The following is a 23,266-nucleotide window of genomic DNA, read 5'->3' on the forward strand; positions in this document are numbered from 1 at the left end:
TCCCTCACCACAGTGCTGCCCTTCACCAAAAGGTTGGGATTTTTTATTAAAATAGCAACACCGTCATTTTTGTTAAAATTGGACCCACTCCAAATGGAAAATCCTGGGGTCCAAATCTCCTCCCACTTCCTGTAATTTGTTAAAAAGGGCAAACCACATTCTTGCAATAAAAACACATCTGACTTAAAAGTTTTTAAAAAGGATAACACACTCTGTGCTCGCAAAGTAGACCTCACACTTCTCACATTGATTGTAGAGATAGTGAGGGCCATGAGCAGTATGGTTAAAAATACAAGCATTAATAGAAGGATAAAACCAAAAGACTGCAGAAAGTTACATTAAAATCATGTTATGTCATGTAGCACTTGCTTCTCCTTTTCCCCAGAAAAACTGGGATCAGGAGGGCAAATGCTCGCCGCCTCAGAGTCCACAGAGAGAACCTCTTGTGGCTCCTTCGGTGACGATGTTCTAAGCTTAACGTGCAAAAAGGAGACTTCATTGGAAGATTCTGCGGGCCACATACGGTCTCGATCTAACGAAGAGGAACTATCTAGCCGATGCGATGCCCGCAGCCTTTTCTCCTCTGTTTGAAGCAGAGGAGATCTCGCAGACCTTTTTTGCACCTGAGCATTGGGGAGTGAACCCTCGGATTCAACCCCACTATCCACCACACTAACCTCCGATACGGTGTAGAGTGAGGAAGCCGTTGCATCCTCCTCCTCCTCCTCCATTTTGTTTTCACTTCTCTCTTGTTGGGGAACGGCTTCCTCACTCTGTTCGCTGTTAAAACTTGACTCCGCCCCTGTGGCCGCCCCACTTCCTTCCTCCTGCCCACTCCCTGAGGCTGGCTGGGAAATAGAATTTCCCGCCAAAACCTCAGGGACCGCCTCCTCCTTCCTTTGCTCTTTTGTTTGTTCCACATGTGGGGCGGCCATTTTGTTGCCTTTCAGTTTGTTGGCAAAACTTTTAGGGCAATCTCTGTAGAGATGGGATGACTCCCCACAGAGGTTGCACCGCCTGCCATTGGTACACTCTTCAAAAGTATGACCAATTTCTCTGCATTTCCCACATATCATTTCCTGGCATGCTTCAGCTAAGTGCCCAAACTTTCCACATTTTCTACATAATTTGGGCATACCCTGGTAGTGAATGTAGCCTCTGTTCTCGCCCAACACAATCATAGAAGGCAGATGCTTCAGGCCCTGGTAGCCCCCAGCGTCTTCCTATTGTTTAATGGGAATTCGCCAGGAGCACGTCCAAATACCATCCTCATCTAAAACCTTGACTGGCTGGCTTCGAACTGTGCAAAATCTGCCCAGCCAGACACAAATGTCCTCCCCAGTCACTGTCTCATTAAACATTCTAACAATCACAGTTTTAAGTGTGTTGTCAGAGAGCTTTTCAACAGTAAACATGGACAGCTGGGATTTAGCTACTTCAAATCTGTGCCAGAAATCATTCAGGTGGGAAACCGCTCTAAAACTAACATCAAATCCTTTGTTCAGGGGCAGAGTCACGATGCAATTCAGATCATCAGGTTTAAAATTTAGAGTTTTTTGGATCAGCTTCCTGGAGAAGTCAAGACGTGACATCCCCAGGAGCTTCCCCTCAACTTCTTTGAATAAAAAACGCACGCTGTGGTGCCTCCTCATGCCGGCACGGGCAGCCGACATGGTGGAGACACCAACAGCCTAAAACTTTAAAAAACAATAAATAAATAAATAATAAATAAATAGATAAAAAGGTCTTACCTTAAAACAGAACCGGAATAAAAGCAGCTGGATCAATGTACCTCTCAAAAGTTTGGGGCTCAAGTCACTGAAGGACCCAAGCCGGAAAAACCTCCAAGAGGCGATCGCTGTCTCTACCCTAGGACCAGACACTTGATCTTAGCCAAAAGGCAGAGAAGCGATGACACAATGACGCAGAGGCGGGGGAGCCGTCAAAGGCCACGCCCACCTGGGCCGTGGCGAGAGGGTCTAAAGGTCGCCAACAAACAAGCTCAGCTCACAGCAATACAAGCTCAGCTTGACTGTTGACACCGAAAATGGATCACAGCAGAGCGCACAACACGACACTTTGGAGTGCAACCTGGGATTTTGGACCAACAAACATTCTGCCCTAAAAGTGAGCGGGCAGACCAAAGCGTACGTCGTAGAGACTTGAAACTCTTGAGGGATGGTAGTACCCGCCCGGTCTACAACATCACCAAGGCTCGGCCCAATCGGCCCCAAGGTGGCGCTGCAGCGATCAGAAGTACGAAATGCCTCGTAACTCCTGAACCGTCCGTCGCAGACCCAAGTGTCTTACATCACCGGAATCCTTGGCTCGGGCCGAACAAGACGCAGGCCTCGGATTTGATGGTTGCGCTGGCGAGATTTTCGGGTATTTGGGATTTTGTGAAAAAGCTACTTTTGCACACTAGTCCTAGGTCTTTCGCCCGATCTGACCCAAACCAGTGCAGAAAGATTCCCTGGAGTCTGATTGCCGACAGCGATGGGGAAAAAAGTCGGAATTTCGATTCACGTTGGCGACGGGACGCCAAAACGTTGGGAGTGGGCGAGGCGGGCTTTACTTAAATGGCCATAACTCTCCAACGGAATGAGACAATTACACCCAAGTCGGTACACCTGTGCACGGGCTCAGCCTGTGCTCAGGTGAAAAGGGATGTGGCGACTGGCCACTTGGTGGCGCTGTAAACAGTAAAAACAACAACATGAATACGGCCATAGGCGACTGTATGTCAGGTGATTTTTCACACATGCACAAGGTATTCATACCACATGATAGAACTCCTCATTCGGAACAACTTTGCTTCTAGGACCACTGCTGCCAATAAAAGCGCTGGTTGAATAATGGAGATTATTTGAAGAATGATGGAAAAAAAAACTAAAAAACAGCCCTACTTTTGCAGACTGGTCCTAGGTTGAGAGTTTTACATCTCTCGATCAACCACTGCAGTTCAATTCTCTGGACTTCCTAGGTCGTTTACTACCAGAAGAAGAGGAACTCGAACAATCTGCTCTTTTAACCAGTGTGTCCAGGGGAGAGCGCGAACGCAGTCCCCCACTACCATAAATTATGCAGTCGAGATTCCCACATTTGGGGAATTCGCAGGGGTCAGCACAACCGGAGTGCAATGGCCGAGCCTCGCCCTGGGTGAACCACCTTCCTGATCATGGTGTCTCCCCTGCCAGGTAAGTATGAATTCCCAGGCCTCCCGTCAGAGGCACCGTGTCCCTCTCCGCAATCCTCACCAACGGTCGGACAATCAAACACACACCTGATTCAACTCATCAGCTCATTCGTAAAAACTCCAAGAGATAAGAGAGAGACATCAAAAACCTGCAGAGTCGGGCTCTTTTGCTGTTGTTGTTGTGGATGATGTTGTTTTCATGCTCCGGATCCATGAGCCAAAAATCAATTTCATACGCGGTCACCGGATAGTGGACGAATCAGATGTTAAACGAGATAAGAACAGAGTTGTTGTTTTTTTTTCCCTCTCACACCACCATTACCTGTATAGCATATGATCACCTACAACACCTTTAAAGCACCCATACACAGCAATATACGTTACTTCCATTAACACCTGCTGCCACACAAGACTAAAACATCTCTTTCATTGAACACAGTTTTTGGGGGTGCACCGTTCCCAGAAGTACTGCAATACCGGGTCGATGCGTGGAGTGGACGGAGCAAGCCCCTCTTCCATCTCCCAGTTCCAAAAATCAATTTAATATATGGTGCCCGGGTAGGGCACGTATCAGATATTAAACTGATAAGAACAGATTTTCTTTCGAAAAAAGTTTATTGTCACATTGTTTCATTCCATTCTTTCAATATCCATTTTTTCCTTATAAAATCACATTTTTGCACATATCTTAAAACAACAAAAAGGACATAAGTTACAGTTAAAAATCAGTTATGTTGATGTGTTGTGTAAAAGTCCATGTATGTTGTGTGTTGTTTTAAAGTAAAGGTAAAATGGATTAAAATAAAATAGGAATGCAAATATAAAACAATAAAATATGCCAAATAAAACATCTCTTGTACAGGATCGAGGGTGAGTCCCTATCAAGAATGTCCATTCACTCCAGGTCTCCAGAACAGGCCCCAGACTCCTCGCTTCCAGTGCCCAGCGGAGATCCCCTCTCCTCCGGCCCGCTGGCCCGCTGTTCCCGTAGCCAGAGTGGTGAGGGTGCATCTACGGGCGGCCAGGTACGGTGGCGGCCGGGACCTTCTCCGTGTGACCTCGGCCCCCCCATCCGAATAACGACGTGCGGCCCACCCTGCAGCGTTGATGTTATCCTCTGCTCGCACGCGTGGAGGGGGACCGTCACGCGTTTCCCCACCAGCAGGTTTCTGGTGACCCAGATGGCATCCTTGATGTGGTTGAGGGTGAGCCAGAGCGAGGCAAACGTTGGTGGTGTCAACTCCTTCAAGCCCTGACCCACCCCCAGGATGGCGAGCTTATAGTCCACCTGGGCCCCACCCGCTGGCAGGCACGGGAAAAACAGGGGGCCTGTCTTGGCCCACAGGTCCCGCGCAGCGCCGCACTCCCAGAGCAGATGTTGAACGGTCTCCGGGGAACCACATCCGGACCGTGGGCAGGTGGAGTTTTTGGCCATGCCTCTGGAGTGCATGACCGCCCTGACCGGGAGGATCTCATGAGCCACCATCCACGACAGGTCCTTAAGCCTGTTCTGGAGAGCTGGGTGGGCTGCGTTCCTCCAAACGTCTTTGGCCTCACCTAGTGTGAGGCCTGGAACTGGACTCACCGATTCTCGATCCTGCACAAGAGAGACGAGAGACTTGTGATTAGTTAAAACAGTGGCATCATTTGTTTCTAAAAGATATTTCTTTAAAAATTTCTTAATAAAACTATTCTCTTTTGACAAATTAAAAGACACTGGACTTTTAAGATCAATGGGTAAAATTTTCAAACTTCTTAGGTATGACCCCATCCAGAATCGGGTCATGGCTGCTGTCTTGTGTTCTCTGGATGGGGTCAGTGCATACTGGATATGGAGGGCGGCAAAGCGGCTGCCTAAAAACAGGTGGGGGTCTGGGAGGCCTTTCCCGCCATTCTCTTTTTTCTTTTTAACCACCTCCCTCTTGATTCGTTCCCACTTGGACCCCCACAGGAAATAAAATACCGCCCTCTCCAACTTGGCCAGGAATCGTCTTGGGGGACTAAAAACAGAACAGACAAGTAAAATTAGTGGTAAAATCACTGCTTTAAAAATTAAAATCTTGCCTTCTAACGTCAGTTGTCTTAGTCCCCAAAAGCCCAGTCTTTGTCTGACTTTCCCTAACATGTCAGTCCAGTTTCCTGGTCCTCCTCCCTCCCTGTCAAATTTTACTCCTAAAATTTTCAAATCCTTTTCTTTAAAAACCAAATCTAGTCCTCCTGTGTCCACGTCGCCCCACGGCCCGAAGAGCAGGGCCTCGGACTTACTCCTGTTAAGCTTGGCGCCCGAGGCCCGACCGTACCAGTCAGTCAAGTCCATTGCTCTTCGTACTGATAAAAAGTCAGTCGCTAAAAGGGTCACGTCATCCATATATAAAACGCAGGTCGCCGTCAGTCCACCAGTTCCTGGGATATCTAGTCCTTTAATCCATTTATCCCTTCTCAAGATCTGTGCCAGTGGCTCAATACAAGCCACATACAGAAGGGGAGATAAAGGACACCCCTGACGGACACCGCTGTGGATATTTACAGCTTTGGAAAGATGCCCATTTGCAAGAAATTTGCTGCTTAAGCCCTCATACAGCAGTCCCACCCAAGCTATAAACCTCTCTGGAAAGCCCATTTTTTGCAGTACCTGAAGGAGGTACTGGTGCGAGACCCGATCAAAAGCTTTTTCAAAGTCTAAATTTAGGACTACAAGCCTAATGTTTCTGTCTCTCGCATAACAGATGGCGTCTCTGATCAGTACCAGGCTGTCCGTGATCTTCCTGCCGGGCACAGCGCAAGCTTGATCCAGGTGGATTACGTCCTCTAAAACTGTCGACATGCGTGTAGCTAAAATCTTACTAAAAAGTTTACAATCATAATTTAAAAGAGTGATTTGTCGCCAGTTTCTCAAGTCAGTCTTGTCTCCTTTTTTGTACAGTAATGTAACTATCCCTACTCTAAAGCTGTCTGGAAGTCTGTCAAGAGTCTCAAATTCTTTAAAAACTGTAAGTAAGTCATGTGCTAAAATGTCCCAGAAAGTCAGATAAAACTCAAAGGGGAGTCCGTCCATGCCCGGGGACTTTCCCTTCTTAAAACCCTTTAAAGCTTTTTCCAATTCTAAAAGATTAAAATCCTGGGATAAAAGCACATCTGGACTCTTAACTTTTTTATCTAAAAACCCTAAAACTTCCTCTAAGATGCCATTGTGTACCTCTTTAGTGCCGTATAAATTACTGTAAAAACTTTCAATTTCCCCTAAAATCAGGTCAGTTGTATTTACTTCCCCCCCTCTAAAAGTTTTTAAAATATTGATCGACCCTCCCCGAGCTATTGTCTTTTTAAAAAAATACCTGGTACACTTCTCTCCTTCCTCTAACTCCCTTTCTCTACATCTTAAAATGACACCTTTGCTCTTTGTTTCAGAAAGATCTGACATTTCTTTCTTTACTTCTTTTATTTCATTTGTAAAATCCAATCCATTGTTTAAAAGGTTAAAATATCTCTGCAGTCTTTTTTGCAACCCCATCATGCGTCTTTTTTCTTTATTCTTTTTTTCTTTTCCAATTTGTTTAAAAAACCGTCCTGTCCTTTGTTTCACCATCTCCCACCACTGTGCACGTGAGTCGTAAAAGTCCTGGAGGGTCTGCCATTGGCTGAACTGCTCCCTATACTCACTAACCACTTCCTCGTCCTCTAATAGGGAACAGTTCAGCTTCCACAGCCCTCCCCCTGCAGTCACACCCGTGGGGAGTGAAAGAGTGCAAGACAGGATCATATGGTCGGAAAAAAAGAGGGGGGTCAATGTAGCATCGGTCGGCGGGAGGTCCCTGGTAAAAATATAGTCAATTCGAGAGGCTCTGGCACCGTCACCACTGAACCAGGTGAAGCCTTCCTCTCTTTGATGCATTGTTTTAAAACAGTCAACTAACTTAAAATCTTTGACTATATTTTGTAATAAAACCGATGTCTTGTCGACCTTAAAATCCTCTCCTACCCTCCTTCTGTCCTTTTTTGATAATACACAATTAAAATCCCCTGCTACCACTAGGGGAGCCCTGCCTAGCATGTGGGGTTGCAAGTCTTCTAAAAGCTCATACCTGTTATTTTTTTCAGTAAAACCATACATATTTAAAATGTTAAGATCCTTACCTAAAAAAGTCAGATTTGCTAAAATTGCCTGCCCGTCCCTCACCACAGTGCTGCCCTTCACCAAAAGGTTGGGATTTTTTATTAAAATAGCAACACCGTCATTTTTGTTAAAATTGGACCCACTCCAAATGGAAAATCCTGGGGTCCAAATCTCCTCCCACTTCCTGTAATTTGTTAAAAAGGGCAAACCACATTCTTGCAATAAAAACACATCTGACTTAAAAGTTTTTAAAAAGGATAACACACTCTGTGCTCGCAAAGTAGACCTCACACTTCTCACATTGATTGTAGAGATAGTGAGGGCCATGAGCAGTATGGTTAAAAATACAAGCATTAATAGAAGGATAAAACCAAAAGACTGCAGAAAGTTACATTAAAATCATGTTATGTCATGTAGCACTTGCTTCTCCTTTTCCCCAGAAAAACTGGGATCAGGAGGGCAAATGCTCGCCGCCTCAGAGTCCACAGAGAGAACCTCTTGTGGCTCCTTCGGTGACGATGTTCTAAGCTTAACGTGCAAAAAGGAGACTTCATTGGAAGATTCTGCGGGCCACATACGGTCTAGATCTAACGAAGAGGAACTATCTAGCCGATGCGATGCCCGCAGCCTTTTCTCCTCTGTTTGAAGCAGAGGAGATCTCGCAGACCTTTTTTGCACCTGAGCATTGGGGAGTGAACCCTCGGATTCAACCCCACTATCCACCACACTAACCTCCGATACGGTGTAGAGTGAGGAAGCCGTTGCATCCTCCTCCTCCTCCTCCATTTTGTTTTCACTTCTCTCTTGTTGGGGAACGGCTTCCTCACTCTGTTCGCTGTTAAAACTTGACTCCGCCCCTGTGGCCGCCCCACTTCCTTCCTCCTGCCCACTCCCTGAGGCTGGCTGGGAAATAGAATTTCCCGCCAAAACCTCAGGGACCGCCTCCTCCTTCCTTTGCTCTTTTGTTTGTTCCACATGTGGGGCGGCCATTTTGTTGCCTTTCAGTTTGTTGGCAAAACTTTTAGGGCAATCTCTGTAGAGATGGGATGACTCCCCACAGAGGTTGCACCGCCTGCCATTGGTACACTCTTCAAAAGTATGACCAATTTCTCTGCATTTCCCACATATCATTTCCTGGCATGCTTCAGCTAAGTGCCCAAACTTTCCACATTTTCTACATAATTTGGGCATACCCTGGTAGTGAATGTAGCCTCTGTTCTCGCCCAACACAATCATAGAAGGCAGATGCTTCAGGCCCTGGTAGCCCCCAGCGTCTTCCCATTGTTTAATGGGAATTCGCCAGGAGCATGTCCAAATACCATCCTCATCTAAAACCTTGACTGGCTGGCTTCGAACTGTGCAAAATCTGCCCAGCCAGACACAAATGTCCTCCCCAGTCACTGTCTCATTAAACATTCTAACAATCACAGTTTTAAGTGTGTTGTCAGAGAGCTTTTCAACAGTAAACATGGACAGCTGGGATTTAGCTACTTCAAATCTGTGCCAGAAATCATTCAGGTGGGAAACCGCTCTAAAACTAACATCAAATCCTTTGTTCAGGGGCAGAGTCACGATGCAATTCAGATCATCAGGTTTAAAATTTAGAGTTTTTTGGATCAGCTTCCTGGAGAAGTCAAGACGTGACATCCCCAGGAGCTTCCCCTCAACTTCTTTGAATAAAAAACGCACGCTGTGGTGCCTCCTCATGCCGGCACGGGCAGCCGACATGGTGGAGACACCAACAGCCTAAAACTTTAAAAAACAATAAATAAATAAATAAATAGATAAAAAGGTCTTACCTTAAAACAGAACCGGAATAAAAGCAGCTGGATCAATGTACCTCTCAAAAGTTTGGGGCTCAAGTCACTGAAGGACCCAAGCCGGAAAAACCTCCAAGAGGCGATCGCTGTCTCTACCCTAGGACCAGACACTTGATCTTAGCCAAAAGGCCGAGAAGCGATGACACAATGACGCAGAGGCGGGGGAGCCGTCAAAGGCCACGCCCACCTGGGCCGTGGCGAGAGGGTCTAAAGGTCGCCAGCAAACAAGCTCAGCTCACAGCAATGCAAGCTCAGCTTGACTGTTGACACCGAAAATGGATCACAGCAGAGCGCACAACACGACACTTTGGAGTGCAACCTGGGATTTTGGACCAACAAACATTCTGCCCTAAAAGTGAGCGGGCAGACCAAAGCGTACGTCGTAGAGACTTGAAACTCTTGAGGGATGGTAGTACCCGCCCGGTCTACAACATCACCAAGGCTCGGCCCAATCGGCCCCAAGGTGGCGCTGCAGCGATCAGAAGTACGAAATGCCTCGTAACTCCTGAACCGTCCGTCGCAGACCCAAGTGTCTTACATCACCGGAATCCTTGGCTCGGGCCGAACAAGACGCAGGCCTCGGATTCGATGGTTGCGCTGGCGAGATTTTCGGGTATTTGGGATTTTGTGAAAAAGCTACTTTTGCACACTAGTCCTAGGTCTTTCGCCCGATCTGACCCAAACCGGTGCAGAAAGATTCCCTGGAGTCTGATTGCCGACAGCGATGGGGAAAAAAGTCGGAATTTCGATTCACGTTGGCGACGGGACGCCAAAACGTTGGGAGTGGGCGAGGCGGGCTTTACTTAAATGGCCATAACTCTCCAACGGAATGAGACAATTACACCCAAGTCGGTACACCTGTGCACGGGCTCAGCCTGTGCTCAGGTGAAAAGGGATGTGGCGACTGGCCACTTGGTGGCGCTGTAAACAGTAAAAACAACAACATGAATACGGCCATAGGCGACTGTATGTCAGGTGATTTTTCACACATGCACAAGGTATTCATACCACATGATAGAACTCCTCATTCGGAACAACTTTGCTTCTAGGACCACTGCTGCCAATAAAAGCGCTGGTTGAATAATGGAGATTATTTGAAGAATGATGAAAAAAAAACTAAAAAACAGCCCTACTTTTGCAGACTGGTCCTAGGTTGAGAGTTTTACATCTCTCGATCAACCACTGCAGTTCAATTCCCTGGACTTCCTAGGTCGTTAACTACCAGAAGAAGAGGAACTCGAACAATCTGCTCTTTTAACCAGTGTGTCCAGGGGAGAGCGCGAACGCAGTCCCCCACTACCATAAATTATGCAGTCGAGATTCCCACATTTGGGGAATTCGCAGGGGTCAGCACAACCGGAGTGCAATGGCCGAGCCTCGCCCTGGGTGAACCACCTTCCTGATCATGGTGTCTCCCCTGCCAGGTAAGTATGAATTCCCAGGCCTCCCGTCAGAGGCACCGTGTCCCTCTCCGCAATCCTCACCAACGGTCGGACAATCAAACACACACCTGATTCAACTCATCAGCTCATTCGTAAAAACTCCAAGAGATAAGAGAGAGACATCAAAAACCTGCAGAGTCGGGCTCTTTTGCTGTTGTTGTTGTGGATGATGTTGTTTTCATGCTCCGGATCCATGAGCCAAAAATCAATTTCATACGCGGTCACCGGATAGTGGACGAATCAGATGTTAAACGAGATAAGAACAGAGTTGTTGTTTTTTTTTCCCTCTCACACCACCATTACCTGTATAGCATATGATCACCTACAACACCTTTAAAGCACCCATACACAGCAATATACGTTACTTCCATTAACACCTGCTGCCACACAAGACTAAAACATCTCTTTCATTGAACACAGTTTTTGGGGGTGCACCGTTCCCAGAAGTACTGCAATACCGGGTCGATGCGTGGAGTGGACGGAGCAAGCCCCTCTTCCATCTCCCAGTTCCAAAAATCAATTTAATATATGGTGCCCGGGTAGGGCACGTATCAGATATTAAACTGATAAGAACAGATTTTTTCTTTCGAAAAAGTTTTATTGTCACAAGTTTTCATTCCATGTTTTCCATTTACATTTTTTTTTTTTTTTTTTAAATCAAGTATTTATTTACACATCTTAAAACAACAAAACAAACAAATAAAAGGACACACTTTATAGTTAAAAATCAATTATTGATTGTGTGTTGTGTAACAGTCCATGTATGTTAATATTTGTGTTGTTTTAAAGGAAACGTAAATGGATTAAAATAAATAGGAATAAAACATAAAAACAATAGAACAATAAAACATGCCAAATAAAACATCTCTTGTACAGGATCGAGGGTGAGTCCCTATCAAGATTGTCCATTCACTCCAGGTCTCCAGAACAGGCCCCAGACTCCCCGCTTCTGGTGCCCAGCGGAGATCCCCTCTCCTCCGGCCCGCTGGCCCGCTGTTCCCGTAGCCGGTGTGGTGAGGGTGCATCTACGGGCGGCCAGGGTCGGTGGCGGCCGGGACCTTCTACGTGTGACCCCGGCCCCCCCATCCGAATAACGACGTGCGGCCCACCCTGCAGCGTTGATCTTATTTTCTGCTCGCACGCGTGGAGGGGGACCGTCACGCGTTTCCCCACCAGCAGATTTCTGGTGACCCAGATGGCATCCTTGATCACGTTTAGGGTGAGCCAGAGCGAGGAAAATTTTGGTTGTGTCAGCTCCTTCAAGCCCTGACCCACCCCCAGGATGGCGAGCTTGTAGTCCACCTGGGCCCCACCCGCTGGCAGGCACGGGAAAAACAGGGGGCCGGTCTTGGCCCACAGGTCCCGCGCAGCGCCGCACTCCCAGAGCAGATGTCGAACGGTCTCCGGGGAACCACATCCGGACCGTGGGCAGGTGGAGTTTTTGGCCATGCCTCTGGAGTGCATAACCGCCCTGACCGGGAGGATCTCATGAGCCACCATCCACGACAAGTCTTTAAGCCTGTTCTGGAGAGCTGGGTGGGCTGCGTTCCTCCAAACATCTTTGGCCTCACCTAGTGTGAGGCCTGGAACCGGGCTCACCGATTCTCGATCCTGCACAAGAGAGATAAGAGACTTATGGTTAGTTAAAATGGTGGCATCATTTGTCTCTAAAAGATATTTCTTTAAAAATTTCTTAATAAAACTATGCTCTTTTGACAAATTAAAAGACACAGGACTTTTAAGATCAATGGGTAAAATTTTCAAAGTTCTTAGGTATGACCCCATCCAGAATCGGGTCATGGCTGCTGTCTTGTGTTCTCTGGATGGGGTCAGTGCGTACTGGATGTGGAGGGCGGCAAAGCGGCTGCCTAAAAACAGGTGGGGGTCTGGGAGGCCTTTCCCGCCATTCTCTTTTTTCTTTTTGACGACCTCCCTCTTTAGTCGTTCCCACTTGGACCCCCACAGGAAATAAAATACCGCCCTCTCCAGGTTGGCCAGGAATCGTCTTGGGGGACTAAAAACAGAGCAGACAAGTGAAATCAGTGGTAAAATCACAGCTTTAAAAATTAAAATCTTGCCTTCAAACGTCAATTGTCTCAGTCCCCAAAAGCCCAGTCTTTGCCTGACTTTCCCTAACATGTCAGTCCAGTTTCCTTGTCCTCCACCCTCTCTGTCAAATTTTACACCTAAAATTTTCAAATCATTGTCTTTAAAATCCAAATCTAGTCCAACTGTGTCCACGTTCCCCCACGGCCCGAAGAGCTGGGCCTCGGACTTACTCCTATTGAGCTTGGCGCCCGAGGCCCGACCGTACCAGTCAGTCAAGTCCATTGCTCTTCGTACTGATAAAAGGTCAGTCGCTAAAAGGGTCACGTCATCCATATATAAAACACAGGTCGCCGTCAGTCCACCAGTCCCTGGGATGTCTAGTCCTTTAATCCATTTATCCCTTCTCAAGATTTGTGCCAGTGGCTCAATACAAGCCACATACAGAAGGGGAGATAAAGGACACCCCTGACGGACGCCGCTGTAGAGTTTTACAGCTTTGGATAAATGCCCGTTAACCAAAATTCTGCTAGACAGATCGTTGTACAGCAGTCCCACCCAGGCTATAAACCTCCCAGGAAAACCCATTTTTTCCAGTACCTTAAACAGGAACTGGTGCGAGATACGGTCGAATGCCTTTTCAAAGTCTAAATTTAGGACTACTAGCTGAATGTTTCTGTCTCTCGCAAAACAGATGGCGTCTCTGATCAGTACCAGGCTGTCCGTGATCTTCCTTCCGGGCACGGCGCATGCTTGATCCAAGTGGATTACGTCTGCTAAAACTGTCGACATACGCGTGGCTAAAATTTTGCTAAAAAGTTTGCAGTCAACGTTTAAAAGAGTGATGGGTCGCCAATTCTTTAAGTCAGTCTTGTCGCCTTTCTTATGTAATAGCGTCACTATCCCTATTCTGAAGCTGTCTGGAAGTCTGTTCACATTGTCAAATTCTTTAAAAACAGTCAGTAAGTCATGTGCTAAAATGTCCCCAAAGGTCAAGTAAAATTCAAGTGGTAGTCCGTCTAGTCCTGGGGACTTCCCACGCTTAAAACCTTTCAGAGCTTTTTGTATTTCTAAAATCGTAAAATCCTGTCTTAAAAGTGCACATTGACTCTGGAGCTTTTTGTCTAAAAAATTTAAAACTTCCATTAAGGTATCGTCGTGTACTTGTTTTAGGCCATATAAATCACTATAAAAGTTTTCCACCCCTCTTAAAATCTCTTCTGTTTCATTTACCACCCTCCCATCCGATTTCAAAGTTGTCAAAGCCCCTCCCCGTGTTATAATTTTTTTAAAAAAATATCTTGTACACTTTTCCCCTTCTTCAATATCTTGTTCTCTACTCCTTAAAATGACACCTTTACTTTGAATTTGGGCTAAAACTGACATTTCTTGTTTTACTTCTTTAATTTCTTCACTAAAATCAAACCCAATTTTTAAAAGATTAAAATACCTCTGTAGTCGTTTTTGCAACCCCATCATGCGTCTCTTTTCTTTTTTCTTTTTCTCCTTTCCTATTTTCTTAAAAAACTGTCTCGTCCGTTCCTTTACCATTTCCCACCACTGTGCACGTGAATCATAAAAGTCTTGGAGGGTCTGCCATCGGCTGAACTGCTCCCTGTACTCACTAAATACTTCCTCATCCTCCAACAGGGAGCAGTTCAACTTCCACAGCCCTCCTCCTACTGTCACACCAGAGGCCAGTGAAAGGGTGCAGGATAGCATCATGTGATCAGAAAAAAAGAGGGGGGATAATGTAGCATCGGTTGGCAAGCAGTCCCGTGTAAAAATGTAGTCAATGCGAGAGGCTCTGGTGCCATCACCACTGAACCAGGTGAAGCCCTCCTCTCTCTGATGCATTTTTTTAAAGCAGTCGACTAAATTAAAATCTCTGACTAAATTTTGCAATAAAACCGATGTTTTGTCAAATTTAAAACCTTCTACCCTCTTCCTATCTTTCGGAGTTAAGACACAGTTAAAATCCCCTGCCACCACCAAAGGGGCCCTCCCTAACATGTGGGGCTGCAGGTCTTCTAAAAGCTCATATCTTTCATTCTTATCATTAAAACCATACACATTAAGAACATTAAAATCCTTATCTAAAAAAGTCAAGTTTGCTAAAATTGCTCGCCCATCCCTTACCACCGTGCTGCCCTTCACCAAGATGTTTGGATTGTTGATTAAAATAGCAACACCGTCATTTTTGTTAAAATTGGACCCACTCCAGATAGAATGTCCAGGGGTCCAAAGCTCCTCCCACTTTCTGTAATTGGATAAAAAGGGCAAAGCACATTCTTGCAATAAAAACACATCTGACTTACAGGATTTTAAAAAGGATAAAACGCTCTGTGCTCGTATATCACTTCTCACACTTCTCACATTTATTGTAGAGATTGTGAGGGCCATGAGCAGTATAGTTAAAATGATATGAACTTTTAAAAGAACACTAATAAAAGACATACAGAGGCGTCTTTAAAATTATGTTATTTCTTGTTCCTCATGCCTCTCCCTTCTCCCATGGGGGCTGGGTTCAGGAGGGCAAGAGGTTGACACTTCCGAAGCCACAGAGCTGAACTCTTGCGACTCTTTCGGTGTCGATGTTCTTAGCTTAAAATGCAGAAAGGAAACTTCATTAGGGGATTCTGAGGGCCACATGCGGTCTGGATCCTCCGGGGAGAAACTATCCAGCCCTTGTGTAGCCCTCATTCTTTTCTCCACTACTACACACAACGGAGATCCCGCAGTTCTCTTCTGCACTTGAGCATTTGGGAGTGAAAGGTCAGTTTCACTCCCACTGGAGGGCATACTCACCTCCGAGACGGTGTTGAGGGAGGAAACCGTTTCATCCTCTCCGTCTTCTGTTTCCTTTCCTTTATCTTGTCCGGGAGTGGTTTCCTCCCCCTGTTCGGTTTCAAGCTGTGACTCCGCCCCTGTGGCCGCCCCACTTCCTTTTTCCTGACAAATCCCTGAGGCTGGCTGGGAATTTGAAATTCCCGCCAAAATCTCAGGGACCACCTCCTTCTCTCTTTGTTCTTTTGTTTGTTCCACATGTGGGGCGGCCATTTTGTTCCCTTTCAATTTGTTGGCAAAACTTTTAGGGCAATCTCTGTAGAGATGGTCAGTTTCACCACAAAGATTACACCTTCTGCCAATGGTACATTCTTCAAAGATGTGACCAATTCCTCTACACTTCCCACATGTTAATTCCTTGCATGCATCAGCTAAATGCCCCATCCTCCCACACTTCCTGCACAGTTTGGGCATTCCTTGGTAGTGAATGTAGCCCCTGTTCTCTCCCAACACAATCATTGAAGGCAGATGCTTCAGGCCCTGGTAGCCCCCGGCGTCCTCCCATTGTTTAATGGGAATTCGCCAGGAGCAATTCCAGATACCATCTTCATCTAACACTTTGATTGGTTGACCCCGAACAGTGCAAAATCTGCCCAGCCAGACACAAATGTCCTCCCCATTCACTGTTTCATTAAACATCCTAACAATCACAGTTTTTAATGAATTGTCAGAAAGTTTCTCCACAGTAAACATAGCGAATTGGGCTTTGCATGCATCAAACCTTTGCCAGAATTCAATTAACAGGGAAGCACTTTTGAAACTTAAATCAAAACCTTTGTTCAGGGGGAGAGTTACTAGGCAGTTCAAGTCCTCGGGTCTAAAATTTAGGGCTTTCTGGATCAGCTTCCTGGAGAAGTCAAGACGTGACAACCCCAGGAGCTTACCATCCACCTCTTTAAATAAAAAACGCACGCTGTGGTGCCTCCGCATGCCGGCACGAGCAGCCGACATGGTGGAGACACCAACAGCTATTTAAAACACAACCTTAAAACCGTAATAAATAAATAAATAAATAAATAACTTACCTTAAGAACAAAAGATTCCTTGGAAAACCAAGTCGTCCGGATAAAAAAAAAAAAAAAAAAAAAAAAAAAAGGCACTGCCAATATACCTCTCAGAAGTTTGAGGCTCAAGCCACTGAACGACCCAAGCCGGAAAAACCTCCAAGAGGCGATCGCTGCCTCTACCCTCGGACCAGATACTAGATCTTAGCCAAAAGGCCGAGAAGCGATGACACAATGACGCAGAGGCGGGGGAGCCGTCAAAGGCCACGCCCACCTGGGCCGTGGCGAGAGGGTCTAAAGGTCGCCAGCAAACAAGCTCAGCTCACAGCAATACAAGCTCAGCTTGACTGTTGACACCGAAAATGGATCACAGCAGAGCGCACAACACGACACTTTGGAGTGCAACCTGGGATTTTGGACCAACAAACATTCTGCCCTAAAAGTGAGCGGGCAGACCAAAGCGTACGTCGTAGAGACTTGAAACTCTTGAGGGATGGTAGTACCCGCCCGGTCTACAACATCACCAAGGCTCGGCCCAATCGGCCCCAAGGTGGCGCTGCAGCGATCAGAAGTACGAAATGCCTCGTAACTCCTGAACCGTCCGTCGCAGACCCAAGTGTCTTACATCACCGGAATCCTTGGCTCGGGCCGAACAAGACGCAGGCCTCGGACTCGATGGTTGCGCTGGCGAGAATTTCGGGTATTTGGGATTTTGTGATAAAGCTACTTTTGCACACTAGTCCTAGGTCTTTCGCCCGATCTGACCCAAACCGGTGCAGAAAGATTCCCTGGAGTCTGATTGCCGACAGCGATGGGGAAAAAAGTCGGAATTTCGATTCACGTTGGCGACGGGACGCCAAAACGTTGGGAGTGGGCGAGGCGGGCTTTACTTAAATGGCCATAACTCTCCAACGGAATGAGACAATTACACCCAAGTCGGTACACCTGTGCACGGGCTCAGCCTGTGCTCAGGTGAAAAGGGATGTGGCGACTGGCCACTTGGTGGCGCTGTAAACAGTAAAAACAACAACATGAATACGGCCATAGGCGACTGTATGTCAGGTGATTTTTCACACATGCACAAGGTATTCATACCACATGATAGAACTCCTCATTCGGAACAACTTTGCTTCTAGGACCACTGCTGCCAATAAAAGCGCTGGTTGAATAATGGAGATTATTTGAAGAATGATGAAAAAAAAAACTAAAAAACAGCCCTACTTTTGCAGACTGGTCCTTGGTTGAGAGTTTTACATCTCTCGATCAACCACTGCAGTTCAATTCCCTGGACTTCCTAGGTCGTTAACTACCAGAAGAAGAGGAACTCGAACAATCTGCTCTTTTAACCAGTGTGTCCAGGGGAGAGCGCGAACGCAGTCCCCCACTACCATAAATTATGCAGTCGAGATTCCCACATTTGGGGAATTCGCAGGGGTCAGCACAACCGGAGTGCAATGGCCGAGCCTCGCCCTGGGTGAACCACCTTCCCGATCATGGTGTCTCCCCTGCCAGGTAAGTATGAATTCCCAGGCCTCCCGTCAGAGGCACCGTGTCCCTCTCCGCAATCCTCACCAACGGTCGGACAATCAAACACACACCTGATTCAACTCATCAGCTCATTCGTAAAAACTCCAAGAGATAAGAGAGAGACATCAAAAACCTGCAGAGTCGGGCTCTTTTGCTGTTGTTGTTGTGGATGATGTTGTTTTCATGCTCCGGATCCATGAGCCAAAAATCAATTTCATACGCGGTCACCGGATAGTGGACGAATCAGATGTTAAACGAGATAAGAACAGAGTTGTTGTTTTTTTTTCCCTCTCACACCACCATTACCTGTATAGCATATGATCACCTACAACACCTTTAAAGCACCCATACACAGCAATATACGTTACTTCCATTAACACCTGCTGCCACACAAGACTAAAACATCTCTTTCATTGAACACAGTTTTTGGGGGTGCACCGTTCCCAGAAGTACTGCAATACCGGGTCGATGCGTGGAGTGGACGGAGCAAGCCCCTCTTCCATCTCCCAGTTCCAAAAATCAATTTAATATATGGTGCCCGGGTAGGGCACGTATCAGATATTAAACTGATAAGAACAGATACTACACTTGATCTTAGCCAAAAGGCCGAGAAGCGATGACACAATGACGCAGAGGCGGGGGAGCCGTCAAAGGCCACGCCCACCTGGGCCGTGGCGAGAGGGTCTAAAGGTCGCCAACAAACAAGCTCAGCTCACAGCAATACAAGCTCAGCTTGACTGTTGACACCGAAAATGGATCACAGCAGAGCGCACAACACGACACTTTGGAGTGCAACCTGGGATTTTGGACCAACAAACATTCTGCCCTAAAAGTGAGCGGGCAGACCAAAGCGTACGTCGTAGAGACTTGAAACTCTTGAGGGATGGTAGTACCCGCCCGGTCTACAACATCACCAAGGCTCGGCCCAATCGGCCCCAAGGTGGCGCTGCAGCGATCAGAAGTACGAAATGCCTCGTAACTCCTGAACCGTCCGTCGCAGACCCAAGTGTCTTACATCACCGGAATCCTTGGCTCGGGCCGAACAAGACGCAGGCCTCGGATTCGATGGTTGCGCTGGCGAGATTTTCGGGTATTTGGGATTTTGTGAAAAAGCTACTTTTGCACACTAGTCCTAGGTCTTTCGCCCGATCTGACCCAAACCGGTGCAGAAAGATTCCCTGGAGTCTGATTGCCGACAGCGATGGGGAAAAAAGTCGGAATTTCGATTCACGTTGGCGAAGGGACGCCAAAACGTTGGGAGTGGGCGAGGCGGGCTTTACTTAAATGGCCATAACTCTCCAACGGAATGAGACAATTACACCCAAGTCGGTACACCTGTGCACGGGCTCAGCCTGTGCTCAGGTGAAAAGGGATGTGGCGACTGGCCACTTGGTGGCGCTGTAAACAGTAAAAACAACAACATGAATACGGCCATAGGCGACTGTATGTCAGGTGATTTTTCACACATGCACAAGGTATTCATACCACATGATAGAACTCCTCATTCGGAACAACTTTGCTTCTAGGACCACTGCTGCCAATAAAAGCGCTGGTTGAATAATGGAGATTATTTGAAGAATGATGAAAAAAAAAACTAAAAAACAGCCCTACTTTTGCAGACTGGTCCTAGGTTGAGAGTTTTACATCTCTCGATCAACCACTGCAGTTCAATTCTCTGCACTTCCTAGGTCGTTAACTACCAGAAGAAGAGGAACTCGAACAATCTGCTCTTTTAACCAGTGTGTCCAGGGGAGAGCGCGAACGCAGTCCCCCACTACCATAAATTATGCAGTCGAGATTCCCACATTTGGGGAATTCGCAGGGGTCAGCACAACCGGAGTGCAATGGCCGAGCCTCGCCCTGGGTGAACCACCTTCCTGATCATGGTGTCTCCCCTGCCAGGTAAGTATGAATTCCCAGGCCTCCCGTCAGAGGCACCGTGTCCCTCTCCGCAATCCTCACCAACGGTCGGACAATCAAACACACACCTGATTCAACTCATCAGCTCATTCGTAAAAACTCCAAGAGATAAGAGAGAGACATCAAAAACCTGCAGAGTCGGGCTCTTTTGCTGTTGTTGTTGTGGATGATGTTGTTTTCATGCTCCGGATCCATGAGCCAAAAATCAATTTCATACGCGGTCACCGGATAGTGGACGAATCAGATGTTAAACGAGATAAGAACAGAGTTGTTGTTTTTTTTTCCCTCTCACACCACCATTACCTGTATAGCATATGATCACCTACAACACCTTTAAAGCACCCATACACAGCAATATACGTTACTTCCATTAACACCTGCTGCCACACAAGACTAAAACATCTCTTTCATTGAACACAGTTTTTGGGGGTGCACCGTTCCCAGAAGTACTGCAATACCGGGTCGATGCGTGGAGTGGACGGAGCAAGCCCCTCTTCCATCTCCCAGTTCCAAAAATCAATTTAATATATGGTGCCCGGGTAGGGCACGTATCAGATATTAAACTGATAAGAACAGATTTTTTTTTTTTTTTTAAGTTTTTGTTGTCTCAGTACATTTTTTACATCCTCTCAACAGATGGTATTTGTTCCATCTTACTCTTTGTTAAAAGTAATTCAGCAGGAAATACATACATTTGTCGAAATTTAGTGTTAAAAGGTGGAACAATAAAACCACAAACAGAGAACAAAGAAAACTTCTAGAAAATGAAAGGGCTTTTGATGGATAAAATGTACAAAACAATCTCCAAGCAAATTTTAAAGGTAGATAAAAACATAAATAGATAAATAAAGCAGAGTCCTCTCCTTGTGCAAGAAACAAAAAAGGGGGACCTTATCCTTTTGAATCTACAGGGGTTTAAAATTTTTATAAAGTCCCATCCATCCCTCGGAACAGAACCCGCGACCCGGCCCATGGGCCAGAGGAGATCCTCTTTAACCGTGGCTCCGCTGCTCCGCCTGGTGTTAAAGTTTGGGGGGCATCTACGGGCAGTCAGGGCTCGTGGCCGAGGGGACCTTTTCCTGTGAAGCTCTGGTCCCCACGTCCGAATGGCGACATGCGGTGTACTCCTGCAGCCTGAAGTTTGCCAGCTCTTTAGTGGCGTGGAGGGACACCTGCATGCGCTTTCCCACCAGCAGGTTTCTGGAGGTCCAAATAGCGTCTTTAATACAGTTCATGGTGAGCCAGCATTTGATGTAGTTTTCTGCTGGCACATGTTCCTGGCTCACCAATCCTACTGTTGTCCGGTAGTCTGGGACCCCCCCTGCTGGTAGGTACGGGAATTGCAGGGGACCAGCTGTCGCCCACAGGTCCCTCACGGCGCTGCATTCCCAGAGCGCGTGCCTCACAGTCTCGGGCGCGCCACACCCGGGCTGTGGACACGTAGATATCCTGGCCATGCCCCGGGAATGCATCACGGCCCTGACCGGGAGAATCTCGTGGGCTGCCATCCATGCCAGGTCCCGATGTCTGTTCCGAAGGGCTGGATGAGACACGTTCTGCCAAACTGTTTTTGCTTCACTTAGGCTGAGCCCATGCACTGGGCTCACTTGCTCTTGTTCCTGCACAACAGAGAGAAGAAGACGATGATTTATCAAGGTTTGAACTTCTTGTTCTTCTAAAAGGAATTTTTTTAAAAACTTCTTTATACAGACATGTGCTGGAGATAGTTTAAAGGCAACTGGTACTGTATGATCTCTAGGTAAGATTTGCAGGGCTCTTAAATACGAGCCCATCCAAAAGCGACTCATGGCTGTGGTTTTATTTTCCGTGTTTTTGTTTGTGGCATATTTTATGTGGAGTGCAGTATAGTATGCCCCTAAAAACAAATAAAAATTTGGTACTCCTTTCCCTCCATTTTTTGGGGCTTTCTTCATCTCCTCTCTTTTCAGCCTTTCCCATTTTCCTCCCCATAGGAAGCGAAAGATTTCTCGGTCTACAGCTAGAAGGAACCCTCTGGGGGGATAAAAAATAGAACACAGCAATAAAAATAATGGTAAAATCACAGCTTTGATGATTAAAACTTTACCCTCTATTGTCAGTTGTCTCAATCTCCAAAAACCTAAACTTTGTCTTGCTTTGGCCAAAACATTTTGCCAGTTTTCTTTTCCCCCTCCTTCTTTGTCGAATTTAATTCCAAGTATTTTTACGCCCGTCTTTTTAACTTCGAGTTCTGTGTTTTCTATTTCTCTAGGTCCCCACGGTCCGAAAAATTGCACTTGTGTTTTTGATCTATTTAATCTGGCTCCCGACGCCCTCCCGAACCAGTCAGTCAGGTCCATGGTCTTGTGGATTGATAAAATGTCTGTACATAAAAGATTCACGTCGTCCATATATAAAACTGTCTTTGCTGTCAGGCCCCCGGTCCCTGGGATAGTCAGTCCCCTGATCCATTTATCCTTTCTCAAAGCCTGCGCTAGTGGCTCAATACAAGCGACATATAGGAGGGGAGATAATGGACATCCCTGACGGACACCACAGCAAACGTCCACTGTTTTTGTCAAATGCCCATTTACCAAGAACCTGCTGGTTATCCCCCTATATAGCAGTTCCACCCAAGCTACAAATCTCCCCGGAAAACCCATCTTTTGCAGTACCTGGAATAAGTACTGGTGCGAGACCCGATCAAACGCTTTTTCAAAGTCTAAATTTAAAACTGCGAGTCTAATATTTCTGTCTCTCGCGTAACAGATGGTGTCTCTCATAAGAATGAGGCTGTCCGTGATCTTTCTCCCAGGGACTGCGCAGGTTTGATCCGGGTGGATCACCTCCCCTAAAATCGAAGACATACGACCCATTAAAATTTTGCTAAATACTTTACAGTCCACATTTAAAAGAGTTATAGGTCGCCAATTTTTTAAGTCAGTCTTTTGGTCTTTTTTATGTAAAAGTGTGACTATCCCAGTCCTGAAGCTATTTGGTAGTTTTTCCAAGTCCTCAAATTCGTTAAAAACAGCTAAAAGGTCGTGCGCTAAAATATCCCAAAAGGTCTGATAAAATTCCAGTGGGAGGCCATCCTCCCCGGGTGACTTCCTTTTTTTGAATTGTTTTAAGCATTTTTCCATTTCTGTCATGTTAAAATCCTTTGTCAGGGGTACATTGTCCTTAATTGTTTTGTCAACTAATTCTAAAACCTCTTTTAAAATATCATCCTCAATGTCTTTCTCTTCATATAATTCTTCGTAAAACTCTTCAACCACCTTTAAAATACCTTGTGTGCTATTTATAAGATTATTTTCTTTGTTTTTTACACCCACCATACCCCCACCTCTATTCACTATTTTGCGGAAGAA

The 23,266-nt window shown here is 46.3% G+C and overlaps 5 non-coding genes and 3 pseudogenes across 5 annotated transcripts; all 8 read right to left on the reverse strand.

Moving 5' to 3' along the window:
* Positions 1–3,041: 3,041 nt before the first annotated feature.
* On the reverse strand, positions 3,042–3,205 carry LOC143726621 (U1 spliceosomal RNA). The gene has a single exon (XR_013198860.1). It is a non-coding gene; the product is annotated as a U1 spliceosomal RNA (small nuclear RNA).
* A 434-nt stretch (positions 3,206–3,639) lies between these two features.
* LOC143727427 (U2 spliceosomal RNA) lies at positions 3,640–3,812 on the reverse strand (annotated as a pseudogene).
* A 6,586-nt stretch (positions 3,813–10,398) lies between these two features.
* LOC143726622 (U1 spliceosomal RNA) lies at positions 10,399–10,562 on the reverse strand. The gene has a single exon (XR_013198861.1). It is a non-coding gene; the product is annotated as a U1 spliceosomal RNA (small nuclear RNA).
* Positions 10,563–10,996: 434 nt separating this feature from the next.
* Positions 10,997–11,171, reverse strand: LOC143727321 (U2 spliceosomal RNA; annotated as a pseudogene).
* Positions 11,172–17,825: 6,654 nt separating this feature from the next.
* LOC143726920 (U1 spliceosomal RNA) lies at positions 17,826–17,989 on the reverse strand. The gene has a single exon (XR_013199142.1). It is a non-coding gene; the product is annotated as a U1 spliceosomal RNA (small nuclear RNA).
* A 434-nt stretch (positions 17,990–18,423) lies between these two features.
* LOC143727046 (U2 spliceosomal RNA) lies at positions 18,424–18,614 on the reverse strand. The gene has a single exon (XR_013199257.1). It is a non-coding gene; the product is annotated as a U2 spliceosomal RNA (small nuclear RNA).
* Positions 18,615–19,742: 1,128 nt separating this feature from the next.
* On the reverse strand, positions 19,743–19,906 carry LOC143726623 (U1 spliceosomal RNA). Its single transcript, XR_013198862.1, has one exon. It is a non-coding gene; the product is annotated as a U1 spliceosomal RNA (small nuclear RNA).
* A 434-nt stretch (positions 19,907–20,340) lies between these two features.
* On the reverse strand, positions 20,341–20,516 carry LOC143727447 (U2 spliceosomal RNA; annotated as a pseudogene).
* Positions 20,517–23,266: the final 2,750 nt, after the last annotated feature.

The sequence above is a fragment of the Siphateles boraxobius genome, unplaced genomic scaffold, assembly GCF_051911475.1.
Source record: "Siphateles boraxobius isolate OS27281-9 unplaced genomic scaffold, OSU_SipBor_1 77, whole genome shotgun sequence".
NCBI classification, from domain to species: domain Eukaryota; kingdom Metazoa; phylum Chordata; class Actinopteri; order Cypriniformes; family Leuciscidae; genus Siphateles; species Siphateles boraxobius.